Source organism: Papaver somniferum, chromosome 8, assembly GCF_003573695.1.
Source record: "Papaver somniferum cultivar HN1 chromosome 8, ASM357369v1, whole genome shotgun sequence".
Classification (NCBI taxonomy): domain Eukaryota; kingdom Viridiplantae; phylum Streptophyta; class Magnoliopsida; order Ranunculales; family Papaveraceae; genus Papaver; species Papaver somniferum.
In genome coordinates, this window is record NC_039365.1 from 43,597,479 (window position 1) to 43,607,965 (window position 10,487).

Sequence of the window (10,487 nt, forward strand, 5' to 3'; positions counted from 1 at the left end):
GAGTTTATGATTAATGGGGTAGCAAGACAACATCTTCTCATTTTAGGACTAAAAAACCATCTAAAAGATGCAAAACATTATTTGGATGTACTTACTGCTTAAGTAAAATTGTTAGCAAAATGAACAGTAGGTGAAAAGCCTAATCCTCCAAATTTATTACATGTGCCGTGGAAATTCTCCTACTACTGATTCTCTTGACTTCGTTGGTCCCGTTAAATTACTCGAGTTAGTCATCTAGTGACTTTGACTCTGATTTTGCGCGCTGGTCATTGCCAAAGAATTATTTTTCATCATGATATTTATCAAGACGACGGTTTCAATTATATATCCAACCCAAATTATGGAATTACATCTGAGTATCTATCTAGGTTCATACCAAAAACAGTCCATATTGAAATTTCTCCATATGGAATTGACTCAAGTCTGACTAAAAGACTTCTTTAAAGCAGACCATTAGGGTAAAGAGGGAAAATCCTCGTGAGACTCAAGGACATCAAGACCTGTAAAAATACTGGAATGGTGGTTATAAGATAAGTGTGCGATGATTAAAAAGACGAACCAAAAATAGGTCACATACATTATAATTCATCCATTCAGGACAGTAAGACTACCTTATTACATGCACATTGTTCATTATACACACCTCACAGTTTACTAAGTAAACTAAATCGTAAAGACAACAAAATGGACTGAAAATAAAACACAATTCATCATCTTGATCACACAATGCATTGAACGTATATTGGCCTTGAGTGACATATACTGAGATATTAATCGTGAGTTAGAATAATGTATGAGCTCTCTGCAAGGATGCAGAGGTGGATCTAGTGATAGAAGGAACCATATGAGTGTTTTGTGGGATGGTGCTGCAACAAATACAGGGCGGTGCTAACAAAGTTATTGAAGTTATTGAAGTCAGCTATGAACTTTACATCTTCCAGACTTCTCATCAACCAACAACATGCACATTTGACGTCAACCAACAACAAATCAAAACTGGAAACCTACGAATACCCTTTAAATCAACTTAGTGCTAGTTATTGGTGAGGCTTACCTGGATTTGCCAGATATTCCATGGATATAGAGAAGATGATCTCAAATACAATAAAATGATATATGCAAATCTTCTTTGACAAACAAACTGCTCCATTCCATGGCTATGATAAGTCATTTTACCTGCTTTCTGATGTTTCTATAACCTACAAATTTCAGTTCTCGAGCATGATATTGAGATAATCAAGGAGGGAGTCCCTGAATACAACTGCTTCCTTTCTTTCTCTCTTTAATTTACTAATACACAACTGCTTCTATGTAGTTTTCTATAGTCAAATCATTATATGTCTGTTTTCTTTTATTCGATCAAAGAGATTAAAACAACAATTAGTAAGAGAAAATTTAAATGTGAGACCTTTCTTTGTCGGACCTGTTTTCCGATCCCAGAGTAGCGAAATTGTTTCCAACCTCCAAGAGTAGAACGGCCAGTTCCCATTATAAGCTTCATGTCATTCATGTTGGTGTAAAATTCGACCATCTCCTTCAAGAACTGCGCGTAATGGTGTGTACCACCTGCTTTCGGCCATTATATTCTAGCAAATAGAGAAAGAAAAGTAATAAGTTCAACCAAAATTATCACATATACCCAAGTTTCATAAGTAGTATACAAATTTTTGAGTTTAGAAATTGTCAGACATTCAAGAGGATAAAATAATTGTGATGTCAAATGAATAATCTTATATCACAGATGGATAAGCTCATGGCCTAGAGTAAATAATATTACCTAACCAATGCTATGGTATCAATCACAATTAAAAAATTAATTGAATAAAGTCAGAAACAGAATTCCCATCGAAGAAATATATGATATGCATCGACAGTCAGTCACACCGAGCAAAGAAAAATAAACAAAGTCGGTCACAATGAAAAATCAATTGAAGCTATGGAAGAAACAAAATACGAATTCATCAAACACAGATTTAAAGAAAAATTAAATTGTACTGACCTCATAGTTTTGAGAGCGTATGCGAATGAAAGAAATGGAGAAACATGGGAAGATGATAACCTCTGGTGAGGTTTATGTAGGGATTTCAGCGGGTAGTTCTTCTAATGTAACGCATCAAATTGATTATCCGGTTAGGAATCAAAGGGATTGAATGGCGTAAATCACGTCGTTGTTAATAGGGGAGAACAATCCAAGGAAGAACCCCAATTTATTTCTGTAACGGAAGAGGCGATTAAGTGAAGAAGATATCGTGATTATGGGTTTTACGCCAGAAGAGGGGATTAAAGAAACCTGGGACGTCGGATTAGGCCTTAAAAAAGGGTTCATTCTCTGCCACGATTTGTCTTTCGCACTTTTAGAAGAATGTTGGCCGTCGATCGGAGAAAAACACCTATTCATATCCGTTAGATAGATTGAGAAAAACACATTTGTTTTTGTAAGATGGATAGATACAAATTTTGTCAAACTGGCGATTCCTAAAACTTACAGTTGCATTTTTCTAATAAATCTCTGCAAAAACTCAATTACAACTAGCATATATTTGGTACACTGGAATGTCATCTTCATATCCAATGGTGCTTGCAACTCCAGTTCCCAACTCCACTCAGTATAAGCACTTCACCTGCATTCCATAAAATGTTAATCATTATCGGCCAAAAGAACTTTCTTTTAAGAACATATTTAACAAGAACATGTTAATCATTGAGCATATATCAATGAATTTCTTCCTACTAACCAATCAAAAAAAACAAAAAACATATTTAACAAACACTATGAGCTTACCTTTGGCTTCATTTTTGGTACAGGTTTTGGTACTATAACTGGAACATCAAGCATGCCATGTTTTAGTGCTAAATCTACCATGTGTTCTCTAGGTAGGTTTTTGATCTCAACTTTCCCCGCAGTAGGAGTTTCAATGAAGCAGATTTTAGAAAACCCGCCGGTAGAGGATTTGAACTGAGCACATTTGACTAGTGCTTTCTCTACTAAAGCAACACCTTGATCCATGGTTTTACAATCTTCATAGCCGCTATTGATTACGATATTACCGTAGGTATAGCCAGACCCGGTGCATCGATGTTTCTCAATATGCGTGACACCACCTTTGTTCACTATCCATGCTTTAGGTACCATCTCGCCAGCTACTGTGGTCTATTAGAAAATGAAAACAACATATAACATATACTCAGTGATGAAAGTTATGAAAACGTTTTTAAGGTGACACAATATAGTATGATAAATCCATTGGATTTGGTACCTCGTATCCAGCAAGCATAATGGTGCAGTCATGATCAATTTTTTTCGCCAAGCCGATACTTCTATAAAAATCATAAATCTTGTCCGCCCACTGCTCTGCTGTGAGTCTAGGAAGGTTTCGGCTACAGGAAATCACATGTATCAATTTACTTATCCAAGAAAGTCACAAAAACATACCAAGTCAGACGCTTACCGTTCGTTTCACAAGTTTCCTAACTTTTTTGGCAATGTGCGTTTACCCGCGAACACAGCTAATATGTCTCCTCCAATTATCCGCACTTTCTCGTAGTGCTGCTCTGGCTGCACAGTTGCATTATCACTTGTTACTAATCCATCTGCGCCTGCAATGATACCAAAATCGTGCATCATGACAATAGAGATGGTATTGTCCTCATCTCTTGGCTTATGGATAAACCCCGACTGTGACTCAATCTCATAGCTGTAATACTTGATGATGTTAATATATTCATCATTCTCAGCAAATCTGTTGCAAAACGACGATGAAAACAACGGGTATCAGATAGAAACCAGTTAAGGCTGGTGCATCACCAACTGCAGCATTCATATAACCTAAGACACTAGTGATCAGATCTTTAGATGAAGGCAAAAAATCCTAAAAAGACTAGAACATAGATTTTAGTCAGCCTAAATGAATTACACAAATTTCTTTAAGTAACACAATAAGTACCAGATAAAACTCACATTTTCTCAGCCTTCTCCTCTATTATCTTGATGAACTTTTGAGTCAAGTCCCCTGTCAGGTAATTCATCTCATTTATCTCGCAATGCTTTTGGATACATTTTCCTCTAATACATGCAGTACCTGTAAAAGGTGAGAAAAGCTGCTTAACTTCTAGTTTCAGTATCAACAAGACAGACAAAGTGTGATCAATTGAAAGAACGAAATTTCGCTTCACCCTTGGTATGAACAGAGCAAGTTTGATCAAAATATGCTTAAGAAATTGAGCTCAAATTACTTACAATAACCGGTTATTCTATTGCCAGGGGATAATGCAACAAACGAGAAATTAGGAAATACCATAGTGTGGTATAGATGCTGGGACAAAGAATCATAACCCTACAGAAACCAAAGATATATCATGAATCTGAATTTCATTAAAGGATTAGTTTAAAGAATCAAGAAAAGTAGAATCTCTTACCGCTCTGCCTAGTTGAGCAATTTGATTCATCAGTAACGGGGTTATGTAAAGAAGATCATCGATACACCACCTTCTAATGGTTGTCATTCTCGCTATATAATCTTAAGCTTTATCTCTTAACACCCAGAAAATTTGCAGCAAATGGATTACGGAGTCTGACGCTTTCTCCCAAAACTCTGAAGTGTGTGCAAGAAACAAGAACTGAATTACAAAATGTGGATCTCTCTTCTCAGCGTTGATGTATGATTACCTTAAATGCATGTATCTGGTTAAGGAGTCCGTAAATCTATTGTGCACTAGAACTCTGATGGAAAGAAAGAATGAAGGAGAAAAAGAGAATTCTGACGGCAAGAAAGAATGAAGGAGAAAAAGGGTCACCCGAAAACTAGCTAGTAAAGCAAGTGATGCTGAGAGACGCAGTTTTATGGCGCCGTTTCAAAGACTGGTCACTGAAGTTGTTACTTTTGCTGTATATGACACGACTTATTCGAGCTAGCAGAAAAGATTAGAATCCACAAAAGATTCAAAACACATACTAATCAACAACACTTGAATCCAAAACGACGGGAAGAAACAACCTATAAAGTATACTTTTGTCGTACTTCTAAAGTATGGCATTAAGAGTGTGTTTGGGTAAAAGAAACAGAAGTCCATTTCAGAAGGCATATGGAAAATGATTTTGCTTCACAAAAAGTAAGCTGTCAGGCTTCTAGAAGCCATATGCAAACTGTATTCCCCAACTAATTTCTAACTTTTTTGTTTATAAAAGTTGAGAAGTAACTTTTTAAAGTGGTATCCAAATACGCAATAAAAGAAACAAATGTTAGCCAATAAAATTCAATTATATCCCTTGTACCCATGATACTCACATAGGGCTGTAAATAATATCCGAAAATATTTATACCCGGCTGCACAGCCCGAGCCTGCATGTATCCGGAGGAGCCCAACGCCTGTTATAGTCCGTTACGGACCGCCTGGTCTGGCCTGGTTAGCTTAAATGTGTTGGCTCGGGCTTTTCCTAAAATTTAATAGTCTGGCCTGATACTCGTTTTGGTTATATTTTTGAAGTAAATTATTACCCGTTTTGTTTATATTTTTGTTTAAAACTCTTCTAAATAAGAGTTTTAGTTGTACATTGAAGTAAATTATTACCCGTTCTGGTTATATTTTTGTTTAAAATTTTTATTTTTATTTCTATTCTATATTTAGAAGATTAATTACCTAAGATTTTTTAAAATATAGTTCATTCAGTCTCCAATTTTCAAACAGGAATTAAATCAGTTATTACAAAACTTTAAAGGTATAGAAAGCCCGGTCGAAATGGAGTTAATGAGAGAGAAATGTCTGAGGATCGGGCGACCAACTCAATGCATTAACTTCTGAAAAATTTTCTTCATTTTTTGAGTTCGGTGATGGATATCAGGTGATTTTCTTTATTAATTGTTTTATCTTTACCCTAACTCCTTTGAGCTATGTCCGATTCTTATTTCATGATTGATTTCTATTGATTGGAAATTAAGTTTGTTTATCAGATTTCTTTTTTTGGGTTTTAGATTTCTTTTAGTGCGAATTCATGATGACTTATATCGATATTTCCTCTCTTCCTAAATCTTGTATGAAAGGAGAATTACCTTGTATCTTTCTTCCTAACGCCATGATTGATAGGGGGTTAGATGAATGGAAATACAGTTTAATATGGAGGCTAGATCTTTAAAAGCTTAAATTGGAGGTGAAAACGCGGGGGTACCAAAATGCACCACCACTTTTTCTTAAGCAATTTGTATGGACAAGCAATCAAGGAATAATATCCAGAGTTATCTTTCTCTCTTTTGCGATTAGAATGTTTACAAAAACAAATCCGTGAACCTAATCACAAAGAGATAACTTGGACGGTACCAAAGACCAATGTCCAAGAATCAATCAAGTCGTATCTAACAAAATAGGTCGGATGTATCTACTATGATTGATCAACGCACAACCTGTTATATTTCAATTATAAAGATAAACAATATAATGCGGAAAAAGAGATAACACAGACACCAGAAGATTTGCTAACGGCGAAAACGCAAACGCAGAAAAATCCTGGGACCTAGTCCAGCTTGAACACCAAATTGTATTAAGCCTCTAAAGACACTAGCCTACTACCAATTAACTTCTGACTGGAATGTAGTCGAGACCTAAAAGGTATCCCATTTATTAAGGTACAGTCGCGCTCCTTATGCCTCTTGAATCCCAGCAGGACTCTGCGTCATTGATTCCCTTAGCTGATGTCACAACAACTAAAAGTTGATTCAACTCAATTGAAGACTTTAAACCAAATCTTCCTCCCACAGATTAAGTATATATATGATTTCCTTTTACAATCAAATAGTTTGGTCAAAGGTGTGGAAATCGATAGCAATAGACAAAGTCTAGCTAACCTCAAAATCCGGACTTATGCAACCCGAAGTGCAGTCTAGATTATGATTCACCTCACAAGTATAAAACCTATGGAATCAACAAAGTTTGAGACGAAGAGAACTTTGATGATTTTTATCAAACTTGATCAAATGAGTAGCTCAACAATCGATCAGGATCAGGATACATGAGTTCTCAATGAAAGATAACTCGATCTGGCTTCACGAATCCCTTTGAAGTCTTTATAATCGCTAAACCCTAAAAGGATTAGGAAGAGGACGACTCTAGATGCAATTAGGGAACACCAAAAAGTAGTGTCGGGATTCAAAGATCCTAGTTGCTTGAAGTTTCCCTTTTATAGAATTCAAAGCATAGGTTGCTTTAGGTTTAAGCTAAGATAGTTTTTGAACCAAGCAAACAATTTACATTGTTAGATGAATCTTTGAATCTGATTCACATAAACAAGATATACACTTTGGTTAGGTGAAACCGTAACCGAACCATGTACAAAGATAATGTTCAACATGGTTAGCCAAAACTAGCCGGTTTGAACTTAAAAGCTTAATATTCATTTTCATGAACACAAACAAAATCTGAGTCACAAACATGCGATTAAATAAGTATAGTACTTTTAGAGAATTAATCAAATGCTAATTATCTAAAATTAAACGCACTTGAAAATATAATCGACATGATTAGTATGTGTACAAAGTATAAATACCATTGTTGTTCATGAGTCGGTTCAGTCACAGTACTCGTACCGGTTTGTAAACATTCAACCAAACCGAGTTCTGGAGTTAATAAAAAAATTTAAGTTTGCGTACCGGTTTGGAAACCTTAAGACTGTCACCGGTTCTGGAGTTCACATAACTGAATCGGTTTGTGTATCGATTTGTAAACACAGCCGAGTTCGGGAACACGAAACTGTTTTAGTTTGCGTACTAGTTTAGAAACAAATCCCGGTTCCATAACCACAGTTCAAAAATGATTTGCATACAAGTATGCATACCGATCTGGTTCACGAGTCAAAAAAAATTTCATATGATATAATAAGAATATGCGTACCACAAATCTGTAAGTCGATATGTATAGATACTCCGCTACGTGTACGAGTATATGTAATACGGGTTCAGGATTATAACAGTTTTCCCAGTTTGTAAGACTGATACACTATCTTGTATCTGAATTTATAGTAGTTTTATATTTATCTCCAAATCGATTCGAAACATTCCTGAATAACATCAATGACACATATCACTACTCCAGGCTATTTTAAACGATAACTTGGATCATGATTTTGATTCCGAAAATTAAATTATCCTTAACCTAAATTCATGAAGTATGAAAAAATGTTCATTAAGCTTAGTCATTATATTTCGAGAACTAATTATCAAGATAAACTTGACTCGAAATTCTTGTCTATGTATAATAGTTTTAATTAGTTATGCGACATCGTCTCAAATGGTAGAAAAGTGGATATAACTTGAGATATAAGTGGTTCAGTTTTCACTTACCTTTTGTTGATGAAGTTCTCCAAAAGCTTCGGTTGATCTTCGCCTTCAAACGATAGAACGCAATGCTGACTGCCGTGATCCACTATTTCTCAACTATCCTAGTCCGAGACTTAACTAATTGTAGACTAGAAATCAAAATATAGTTTTGACAACTAAATTTTACAAGTACAATCTTGAGATAGCAACACTTATAAGTTCGACCGAGCAATGCTCTAACAATCTCCCTCTTTGTCAATTTTACTGACAAAACTATCGATACATATGGATAAAAAATAAATCTTTGACAACTTCTCTAATCCAACATGTCTTGATTTCCTTGGCTTCTTCAACTCCTTAAACTCTTCGTAATTTCAATCTGTAATGATTCTGAACGTGTTAAAGCATAGCTCGGTTGAACCCACCAAGCATTGGTATGTCAAGTTTGGTTGTTATATTTTAGTGAACCAAAACTCATTTAAAGAGTCGCTTGATTATTTACTAGAGTCAACTTTGTATAGGTTAGCTAGAAAGTTATAGGATATGAGACATACAAGTATTACTCGAAGACTTGAAGAATGTGAAGAAGTAAAGAGCTACAATGACGACATCATCCTTCCTCTTGAGGTTAATAATATTTTTACTTGAAATGTTTCATTCCTAACGTATCTTTCAAGTCGTGCATATTGAAAACATAACTGCGAAGCTGTGAATGATTACACTCTAGTTAGACGTAGTATTAAGGAATACAATACAAAGTATAACGCTTATCTTTTGAACTTCGTATATAAGACATCGACATAATCGTATGAATACTATTGTGATTAAGTGTATTGGTATGGGTGAAGATTTTGTCCTAGGAAACAATGTTTTACATTCGTTTAAAGGAAGTCAATTCATAAACTTGTTTTGTGAATCGAAAGGTAATCGCTAGGCTTATTGGTATTGTTATTCATTGCAAATATTTGGATTACCAATATGTGTGTTTAGTATAACCGCTCATGACTTGTTTATGTTCTTGGTAAAACTATTCACAAGGCCTGACTTATGTATCGGTATGACTTTTATTAGTGAAACCAATCTTAAGTAATCACCTGCAATAGTATGATCGATATTTGTAATTGGTGTGATCATTCCTAGTCATTGGGAAACCGATCCTAGAACTTGGTTGAAACTAATCACAAGATGGTAATCGATCCTTGTAGTAGGTTAACAAGTTTTTAGTAATTGGTGTAACCGATCCGATAACTTGTGCAACCGATCACAAGTAAGTACCATAAATAGTGGTAACTGATCCTGGTACTTAGTTATCCATTTTATGGAAACTAGTGTGACCGATCCTAGTAGCCACTTGGAGGTAGAACCGAAACTTGTTTTGGTAGAAACGTGAAACCCATGTTTGGTGATTGAATGTTTTTGATCAATCACATAGTTCTTGGAATACAGATGAACCAATTCTAAACTTGTTTGGAAATGTTGAAAATTGGTTCCAAGATTGTAAATACGAAAGAGGATTTACAAAGTTAAGATGTCGACATACTTTGAACACGTGCAGTAATTCTTACCGTTTATTGTTCAAAGATATTCCTTAATAACTAAAGGAGAATCCCGAATCGAAATAAATTGAGAATCTTTTAATTAAGGTTTTTAGTTTTATATGCTTTTGATTTAAGCTATTAATTGCATATTTTTAGAAAATAATAATTAGTAATTTTTCATTTACTAATTGGAGATTTTCTACTGAGATTTCGGTCATTATTTGGACAGAGCATTTCCAGGAACTATGAAAACCGATTTTGTGTTTATTGCATATCTTTGAGAATGTTCGGTTTTGGAAATTCCTTGGTGTCCAAACTTCCTTGGTCTATAAATATTGAAGTTTGCATTTCGAGCAAACTAATCCTTAAAGCCAGCAAAACTACCTTGTTGTATTGTTACTGGTGGAGCCGTCTATTCGGAGAGGAAAGTAACCTAATTAGGCGAAATCTCTTACGACCGCTTGTTTTAAAGACTTCTTTGGGATTGGGAAGCTCTACGAGTACCGTTGGTGGGAAACTAAATAATTGCAGTTTATTATTAATTTTCGATTGATTTGATTGACTAACGGTTGTTGAACTTTGATTGCACCTAGTTTGTTTATACTTGAGAATCTTCTCTTCTGATATAAGATTCACTAAAACTAGA

At 35.1% G+C, this 10,487-nt stretch overlaps 1 long non-coding RNA gene across 1 annotated transcript; it reads right to left on the reverse strand.

Moving 5' to 3' along the window:
- Positions 1-574: 574 nt before the first annotated feature.
- Positions 575-2,262, reverse strand: LOC113304857. The gene is made up of 2 exons (XR_003338453.1): positions 2,000-2,262; positions 575-1,586 (listed from the first exon to the last, which is right to left on the reverse strand). It is a non-coding gene; the product is annotated as an uncharacterized LOC113304857 (long non-coding RNA).
- Between the last annotated feature and the right edge of the window lie 8,225 nt (positions 2,263-10,487).